Raw genomic sequence first — 10370 nt, forward strand, 5'->3', positions numbered from 1 at the left:
CAATTCGCACCTCTCCGAAAGGGGGGCGCGTGAAGAAAGTTGAGTCTACATCTACCATCACTACTTCCCTCCACCGCCACCTGACAATGACCTTTGATGAGTTTGGCTGAGAGATTGGATGTATTAAAAATCTATGTGGTTTTTTTAGTTGTTATGGATGTGTTACTATTTTTCGTTTTTTTCATTTTTTTGTTTTTAGTACTACTTTTATTTGGTCTTTTTTTTTAATTTCTTTTATGGATGTACTAGTGGTTAGTCTTTTTATATTTTTGTTAGTTTGTACTAGTACACTACAAGAATTTACACATTTTGCGACCACTTTTGCCGACCAAAAAAATTTTGGTCGCCAAAAAATGACATTTGGCGACCAAATATCAATTAGTCGCGAATGATCATTAATTTTGGCGACCAAATATTATTGGTCGCAGAAAGTTATATTTTGGCGACCAAAAAATGAGTTGGTCGCAAAAAGTGGTATGCTTTTACCGACCAACTACAAATTTGGTCGCGGAAGGTCACATATTTTTTGGCGACCAAAAATTTGGTCGCCAAAAACTTATTTTCAGCAACAAAAAAAAATTAGTCGCCAAATTATATTTTTAGCGACTAATATTTTAGTCACCAAAATTACTTTTTTTTTTCCTCTTTCAAATCTAACCGTCCATCTCTTACCATCTCACTCACCTCATCTATAACAAACAAAAGAAAAAACCCTAATCCCTGTCTATACCTCACTCTCAGTCTCATCTCATCTCATCATTGTCTCTCTCACTCTCTCGTTTCGTTGTTCATCTTCATCTTCTGCACCGATCGGCGATCACTCTCATCTCATCACTGTCTCTCTCACTCTCTCGTTGTTCATATCATCGCACTGATCATCTCACTCTCTCATCGCACCGATCTATTCACGGGTAAGCCTCTCTCTCTCTCTCTCTCTCTCTCTCAATCTCTGTCTCTCTCTCTCTTGCCCCGATCGAATGTGAATCTGTGTTCTGTGTGTTTGTTGGACCAACAGATCTAAATCTGTGTTCTGTGTGTTTGTTTTGGTCTAAATCTGTTTTGGTCTGGATCTGTGATCTGAATCTGTGTTTTGTGTGTTCTGTGTGATCTGAATCTGTTTGATCTTAGATCAAAGGTAAGAGTATATGTCTGTTATTTAAAAATCAAGGTCTGAGTTATGATTCTAGATTCTTTAGAGTGATTTTTTAAATGATTAGGATTTAAATCTGTAAAAATTGAAAATTAAATTTGAATGTTTGTGTGGTTTGTGTGTTTTGGAATTAAATTAAATTTAAATTGAAAATCAAGGTCTGAGTGTTTTGGAATTGAATGGTTTGTGCTTAAGGAATGGTTTGAATCTGTAACTACTACTCTTAGTTGTTTTATATTTTCAGGAATTCTGAATCAATCTGTTATGAAAATTAAAATTAAATCTGTTTTTGGAATTAATTTTTGATTTAACACATTCAATCTGTGATGAATATGTTTTTTAGGGCTGTTGATCACCAATATGAGGGTAATATCTTTGCCACAGCTGGAGCTCAAGTAGATATATGGGATCATAATAGGTTTTGAAACTCTACTTGTTTTGATTCTTTTTAACTTCCTGAATTTTTTCTACCTTTACACTCTATTTTTTCTCATTGTAAATAGGTCCCAGCCTGTGAATAGCTTTGAGTGGGGAAAAGACACAGTTATATCTGTTCGATTTAATTCTGGGAAACCAAATATCTTGGCCACATCAGCTAGGTATGCATGGCATTACAATCCCAAGATTTAAGTGGATGGTTTGAGTTCTAAAATTGCATTCTGAATTTATAAATTTCAGTTATGTTGCACCTTGACAATTCTTTTATTGTTTCTTGCCCGTGTTCTACTCTAATCTGATATACAAGTTTTATTGCATGCTAGATTTTTCTGTATTCAGTATGGTTTTTATAGCAGTATGCATTTTTGTTTCGGAAGGAAGAGAGTGTTGGGTGGCTGTTGTTGTTGTGTGGCTTTGCTTCAGTGGTTTCGTTACATGTGGCTTCTTAGCTGTTGTGTTGTGTGGGTAGGGCCTAGGGCATGTCCCCTATAAACTTGTAATTTTTTTTGTTCTATTTTATGTCTTATTCACCCACAAAAAAAAAAAAAATTCACCAACCGAAGCCAATTAGTTGTTCGCATTAGGCAATACCAGTGAGATTTTACTTCATTCTTTCCAAATGACCTAAATTTGAGCAAATATCAAAATGAGGAATCATTAAAAAGTGAGTATTTTCCTCAGCTACTTTATTTGGTAATTGGGAAACAGAGGATAGTCTATAAAAACCAAATCTTGAATCTTTTTTTTCTTCTATATTTTCTGAAATAATTTTTAGCTTTCACTGTGAATATTTCTTCTCCTCCTAAGTAGTTGCAACCTGCAAGGCAGTTCTATTATATTGAACAATTCTTAACCAAGATGAAATCATATTTTCAAATTCTAACTGCTCTAAATTTTTCTTGTTAGGTGAATATGAGCATTGCAATGCTTCCATTTTCACAAGAGTTTAACTGGAACGATGCAACAGCTGGTCTCATTCAGTCTTCCTTTTTCTGGGGCTATCTCCCCACTCAGCTTGACTCAAACATTGGCAGTTTTACTGCAATACTTCCAATGTCACAAGAGTTTAACTAGAACAGTGCAACAGTTGGTCTCATTCACTTTTCCTTTTTCTGGGGCTATCTCCTCACTCAGGTTGACTCAAACATTGGCAGTTTTTGCTTTTTATAAAAGGCAATTTTAGAATTTATGTAAAACTCCATAAAAGTGCTTTTTCTAACTTCCACCACCCACATATATGGTTCTAAGGGGTTTAAAATTGTTATTTTTTTTTTCACTAACTCAGAACTAGCAATTGGTTCTAATCTTCAAATGTCATTTATATGTTATATCAACCCTGATACTTGGACTTTTAGAATTGTAATGCAGATATATCTAGCGTGCACACACATACTCACACAACCCTTCTTGTTTATCACCTATAGTGGGTCTTGGTCCTTATATCTGGAAACAATTAACAGTCACGATTTTGAATCTGTATGTCTCTGGCTGTCATCATCTAAGCCAGTGGTTGAAATTGTAATCCACATACTTTGGTGATTGTACATTTGAAATAGTGATCAACTCTTCATTGCTCTTGATGAGATATTGTCCTTCCATGTAATTTATTTTTTTTTTATTGAATAATTCTTGCCATCCTTCTTTACTAACTAGATTTTTTTTATATTTCTTTGGCAAATAGATTCTTGGAGGTATCTGGGCAAATAAAATTAGTGGGAAACTAGTATTGGGTTTTGGAGTGATCTGGTCGTCAGCTGCAACAGTTTTGACACCTATTGCTGCCAGAGTTGGGCTTCCTTTCTTGATTGTCATGTGTGCCTTTATGGGGATTGGTGAGGTTAGCCTATTCTTATGCTCCTTTGAGGTGCTTTTATGGTTTACTGGACTAGATGGATTTACCTTCTGAAATTATTTGATGATTCATTTTTTTCTTTATTTTTTGAAATTCAGAAATAATATTGCCCATATCCAATTTGAATCTAGTCTACCTTTAGAGGGTGTTAATTGTTGTAGTTTGTCTTCTAAAATGAATAATGAAAACTACACTTGGTTTCCCTATGAAATGGGGCATCCAAATGATGAAACACCAGCGAGGTATACATAAAAGGTTTGCGCATATTATATTGAGGACTATTAAGTTTGATTGTGTTAAGTAGCACATTGTTTTCAGTGGTCACACCAATCCCCTGAACCTAGACAAGAAACAAAGAAAATTAAAATTTTGATAAAATGAAAACCAATTTAAAATAAATAAATAAATAACAATCATAAAATGCACCTTTTATTAATTGAGAATCAAATTATAGAATTTGATGCGGAGGATCCCAATATGTAAGCTTTATTTAGTTCACCATCTACCAAGAGCTGCTCAAGAATTGAACCCTTTGCTGAAAGTAGACATGTATAATTTCCTACTCTGAATTTGAGAATAGCTTCGTAAATACATTACTTCCAATTAAGTCTTAAGTACAATAGAAAGATGCATTAATGCATTCATATGGAGATCTAATTTCTAGTTAAATTACTTGCAACCAACTTCAAATACTTGTGTGATTTCTAGAAGTAGATATGACCTACTTCTTCAAATGATTTAGGATGTCCAACTAAGAAAATGAAAAAACAGCGTGTTTCATTAAAGTAACATGCTTTAGCACTATCCTTAGCCTTCACTTTTTTGTTCCCTAATTCTAACTAAGAGACAACATAAACAAATAACCAAAAAGCATCATGCTTTATATGTTAATTGATTCCTCATTCTAAGGCAACTTCCAAACACCACTTTAGAACATTATAATTACATAAAGTAATGTAAAACGCCTTCACTCACTAGGGAATGATAACTGTAACTCCTTGTTGAATGGGAAACTTATCCATTTTGGGCCAATGGAATAGAAAATTGTCGCTTCACAATCAAGCTAAAGTACCCACCTGAAAAAGAAACTGAGATATTGGAATAACCATCCCTAGAAAAAATTTTGATAGAAAATAGTAATTACGGTACCAACATTTATACCATGAAACAACAGCACGAACTGTACCATCATTAGTTGCCTTTATGTGCAACTTGGCTTTACCTTGGCTTTCTGGCCTTTTCCAAAAGTTAAATTCAAAAATTTTGAAAGGTTCTAACAGCTGGATGAATGCTAAACTAAGTACGAATAGAAAACTAACCTCGATTTTCATAGTAAGTTTTTCAAAAGATGAATTTCATCCGACACTTTTGCTCCATTATTGTGTAAATCATGCAGCTTCCACAAATATTTGCTTTCAACCAACTGTGATGAAAAATTGAGAGGGAGACAAATTATTTTAATGTCAGCACTAAGAGCACTAAGTGATTATAGAAATCCTTTGTCAACCTTATGATGATAATGAAGTTTAAATGATCGAAGGATTGATTTTGATCAGTTATAGTTTGAGCAACCTGGAAACCTGCTTGGATTATAGCCTATTCTTATTCTTCCCTCTTATGTATATTAGGAGAGTGAGGAAGAAGTCACTAACACTGAGCAAGCTGAAAACTGGTTTTCATTGACGTATGCCCAACGCATATGTGGTGGGTACTTTGAATTTATCAAGTTTTGATACATGTTGAGTTCCTGGTATCTTTTTTCTTGTTCTCATATTGTTCTTTAAATTGATCTTATTCTGCACCTGATAACTTTGTGATACACTACTAGTATTGAAGTGCGACACCCATACTTTATGGTTTGTATCATATGCTAGAGCATGTGAGTAATACTGTTGAAATGTGAAAAGGGATTTGAAATTGACTATCTGACACCACGTGATATAAAAATAAATTGGCGAGTAAGGTACAAATGTGTAGATTGGAAGGGCCAAATGGTTATCACCTCTAATTGTTGATATTTGTAGATGAAATGATTTAATTTGTCAGGTTTCCACTTTTCAGGCCAAATGGTTTCCACAACAGCTGATATTCACACACTTTTCAGGTAAAATTTCTTTGTTCAGCTTTCCATTTTTTTAATTGGGGAGAACTTTTTTTTCTTCAATTATTCTTTTGTGCTTAGTTTGGTTGCTGAGAATGTATGTTAGAATTTTGGAATTCTCTTTTTCTCTTCGGAAACTAAATAGAGTGAAATCCTAGCATGGAAGAAAAGGGAGAGAAGCATCACCAAGTTGAGATGTTTCTTGATTCAATCTTCCTACATACTGCATATAGGAACCATAGTCGAAAGTCAATATGGTTACTCTGTCTTGCCTTGAACCTATTGGTGGAATACTTAAATAATGGTATCATTAAAATCAAATGGTTCTTGTTGTCATCCCAAGAGTTGGACTCAACTCAAGTAGGCATGGTATCGTTTGCCTATTCAGAATTTCATTATTGGTTTTCTCTTTCTCTCTCACACACGAGCGTGCGTGTGCGAAAATAGAATAAAATAAAAATAAAGCTGCACATGCACATAAGTAGACAAAACTGTGTTAAGACTCTTATCAGGGCATGAATCCAAATATGAAATGAGATGTTTATTAATTAATTCATATTTGGGGAAGGTGGTGTGGTCGTGATGTTCATTCATTAACAATGAGATGTTTTGGCAATATTTTGTCCTGTACGATAAATGGATAGATGTTGATTAAAATGTATTTGTATTCACGGGCTCCAATATATTTTTGCCCTGTAGCCCTTCTTGACAGAGGTTGTAGAAGATCTGGCTGTTTCCTTTTCAAACCTGAGATGGAAAGCATATGCTGCCCTTCTTATACTATCCGTCTGAAGCCGAGTGATCTGGCTGTTTTCACCCTTGATTTCTCAGGGTCTGGACTATCTGGAGGAGAGCATGTCACATTAGGGTGGAATGAAGTAAATGGTTGAGCAAACTTAGAATAGTTAGAATGAAGTAAATGGCTGAACATGTAACAAGTTATGTTTCAAATTGTTATGCTAGATGGATGTGACTTGTGAATGAAAATTTAGAATAGTTGTATTGTGTCGAATGTTAATGAATTATGTATTGTGTCGAATGTTAATGATTCAGTTAATTTGAATGATGCTTTAAAATTATAGGTTTATTATGGATTGAATGAATTATTAAGAATTACAGGTGTATTGTTTTCTTGCTTTGGCGACCAATTTAGTAGTCGTGACAAATAAATTATTTTTTTTTGCAAAAAATAACAATTGCCGACCAAGAGTTTTGGTCGTAAAAAATACATCTATTGCCGACCAAAACAGCTCTTGGTCGTGGAAACTCACTTTTGCCGACCAAAAGTTTTGGTTGCAAAAATTAACAAATGGCGACCAAAACCTTTTTTGGTCGCGGAATGTCACGATTGGCGACCAAAAATTTTGGTCGCGGAATGTCACCATTAGCGACCAAACTTTTTGGTCGTTGAATGTGATAATTGGGGACCAAACTTGTTGGTCGGGAAAATTTCACTTTTCGCGACCAAAGTGTTTTGGCGACAAAATAAATTAGTCGCGGTAATTAAATATTTAGCGACCAAAAATTTAGTCGCGAAATCCAACTTTTGCCAACTAACTACAATTTTGGTCGCGAATTACTTTTGCCGACCCTCAATTGGCGACTAAAGTAGCGACCAAAAAAATTGGTCGTGGATAACTTTTGCCGACCAAAAATTGACTTTTAGCGACCAATTTTTTTGTTGCCAAAAGTGGTAATTCTTGTAGTGGTAGTATGTGTTTTTTAATTTTTAAGTGGATGAAGAACTAGTATGTGGTTTTAAACTTTATTGATGGATGTAGTTAAAACATCACTACCCTTTTGTGGTTTTTTTTTTTAATTGACAGTGAGTCTGAAACTTTTGTAGTATAACACTACCCTTACTGTTGTTCTAAACTTACAATCAATTTAACAAGTCGTCTTATTGCTCTATTTCATAAAACTTGGAGTTCTTGACGAGATAGTGCAGTGTTGAATCATGCAGTTCAAGTACATGGTTGGATTAGCATTTAGGTTGACACCAGTATTTGAACTAACATATACTATATAATGGGATGTTCAAACATCATTGTTTGAATAACAATTTTAGTTCAAACTACAATTTTCATAGGATAAATGTTGATTGTAGTTTTTAGCAAAATAGAGATAGGTTGGTGAGTATCGGTTAACCAAACGAAAATGCAGGAATTCACAATGTTATTCTTGTTGGAGAAAAAGGAAAGAAATGAAGGAAAATGGACATAGTAAATAATAAAACCAATACACTTGGTGCTCATAAAAGACTATTCACATGTTATTTCTCAAATTTTTAACCCAACATCAACATCTATACAATAAAAAAATATAAACTATAAATAAAAAAAGAAGAAGAAGAAGAAGAAGAAGCATATTCAACTTTTGAGTTAAAATAGATATGATGTCTTTAGGTGTCACCATTACTGAATTTAAAAGTACAAGTGGAATACATCTTCAAATGAAACGGAACATACAGATGACAAGTAAAAATTTAGAGAAACGTAAAGAAAAGACGGGGGGGGGGCACACAAAGAAAGTTCCACAAACTAACCCTTAAAATGCAATGCAGAAATACATTACAAATCATTCAATTGAAATCCTAGTCTTCACCAAATAGTGAAGAAAATCTATTTGTTGATCGAAATAAGATTTGTCGTTGAAGCTCTTCATAGTAGGCCCCTTTGCACAGGATTTAAATTGGTCATATCCATTGACATTATTTTATGATCCTCATTTCGTTGTTCTCTTTCATTCATCATAGATAATGTTTTTAGTTGTTCCTCCTTATCCTCGGCCTTTCTTCAACGTTCTGCAGCCTTTTGTTCATGCTCTATCGTCTTTTGTTCATCTCGCTCAATAGTTCTAGAGGACATAGTTGACAACACTTCAACAATTTTAGACTTGTTGGCAGCCATTTCATCAAATCTAACATCGTAAATTGCTTGATTTTTTAACTTTTCTTTTGCAACCTTAGTACCAATTGGTCGTGTTGATGTATTAGTCGGTTGTTGGCCCTCCTTAATATTGTTGTTGGGTTGAAAAGCCTCACCTTCAATTGCTGGATTCGAAAATGGATAAGGTAGTGGTGTGGGTTTTTTGGTTTGTGTTCTAATTTCATCCCACTTACAACTTTGGTACAAAATTTCCCAACTTGCATCAAATGTAAAGTGTTTTTTCTGTGTTGCATGATATATGCGCTTAGCTTCAACGACCTAAAAAATGAAAAAGATAATCATTTCGATAAAAAGTAGACTGAGAAAAAAAAATTGATATGCTACAAAAGAAATGAAAATTACCATGCATGTCTCAGTTGTTCCACTTTGTTGCCTCATTTGGATTTGCTCAAGAAACCACAGAATTTATTAATTGCCTTTTGCATCACAGACCAACAGTGAGACAAAGAAATACAGTTTCGATTTGATTGATCATTCAATTTTGAATTAAAATAAACGAGTACTTGTTTCCAGAATATTGCCATGGTCTGACTATTACCAGCAATGGGATCTTAAGAGACTACCAACCAAGATCTACATAAAGTTTCATCTTCTATAATGGTGAACGCTTTATAACGAGAAACACGACAAGTTTCCGAACTAAAAATAACATCAGTGTTCTACTCTAAAGTTTGTGATTCCTCAAACATTTCAAAATCCTCCATAGTTTGAAGATAAAATTTATACAAATAAACAAGTTTAAAAAATTCAATAGGATACAACATTCAACACACGGTGAAAAATATTGTAAAAGAAACAAGTAAAAAATTAAAAGAAAAAGTGAAAAATTGGAGAACTATTGCAGACTGAAGATCACACAATGAGAAGATTGTAAAAGAAACAACTGACAAATAAAATAAAAAGTGAAGATTGAAGTTAACAATGACGGGAAAAAAAAGAAAGAAAAAAAAAAGAAATTGTAATGATATTGTGAAATTCAAAAATAAATAAGCCTTATTTTATAGACCACAGCAAAGGTAACACTGTGAAATCCTCTGCAAAACCAACGGTAACCTTATTGGAGTTGCACCCTGCTAAATGAACGGCAAATTTGTGTACAAATTTGAATCTACATGCAATGTATTTGCCTCTATTATCGATGCATCAATGTTGGTAAGGCATTTAGTCTTGGTGCCACAAAAAGCAAACAACTTTGGAAGCATGTTGACAGTTCAAACCAGTGTTCTATTTTGGGAATTGTTGAAGTAACCAAATGACCGAGGGACAACCAGCCGAACGTCCGGCTGGTCATCTGGTATGTCCCGTCCCCAATAGTCCTGCACAGTAAACTAGTGAAAGGTGGCCCAGATCCTCAGTTTGGTGAAATATTTAGTATATTCTCAATTTGATTCAGGTTTGATGAAACCATTGGAGCACAAAAAGAGGGACTTTTTCACCAAATTTAAATTTGGTGATGGATTTGGTGTAGCATTGGAGATGGCCTAAACACATCAATTTAGATAAATTACATGTATGAAACTTATCCTCAAGATCATAATATAATTTTTTTTTTCCAATAATCTATTACACTTTCAACACAAACCAGATAAGTACTAGTGGTGGTGGTGATGGTGGTAATGGTGGTGATGGTGGTGGTGGTTCTATGTGTCATTCATTTGAGCATATAGTCGAGCACATAATGGGAAAAAAGAAATTAGAAATGATTAACATGCTGAAGTATCATACAATAGAACTTTAAATTCAAGTAAGAAAAAACTCACCAGCCATATTCCATAACCTCTTCGCAATTCAACAGTTAATCCCATCCATGAATCAATCGCCACATGAAGCCCCAAAAATAAATTAGCAATAGTCATGATTTAAATAGAATCAAGGGTTTGT

General features: G+C 34.2%; 1 non-coding gene across 2 annotated transcripts; it reads left to right on the forward strand.

The window, feature by feature from the left end:
- The first annotated feature begins 337 nt into the window (after positions 1 to 337).
- LOC114276324 (uncharacterized) lies at positions 338 to 6617 on the forward strand. Of its 2 annotated transcripts, XR_014343975.1 has the most exons (6): positions 338 to 911; positions 1494 to 1568; positions 1654 to 1749; positions 2495 to 2722; positions 3270 to 3425; positions 5069 to 6617. It is a non-coding gene; the product is annotated as an uncharacterized LOC114276324 (transcript). The 2 variants fall into 2 exon arrangements; XR_014343974.1 differs by lacking the exon at positions 2495 to 2722 and having other exon boundaries at positions 349 to 911.
- Positions 6618 to 10370: the final 3753 nt, after the last annotated feature.

The sequence above is a fragment of the Camellia sinensis genome, chromosome 11 (genome assembly GCF_055761805.1).
Source record: "Camellia sinensis isolate YWXY chromosome 11, ASM5576180v1, whole genome shotgun sequence".
In the NCBI taxonomy this organism is placed as follows: domain Eukaryota; kingdom Viridiplantae; phylum Streptophyta; class Magnoliopsida; order Ericales; family Theaceae; genus Camellia; species Camellia sinensis.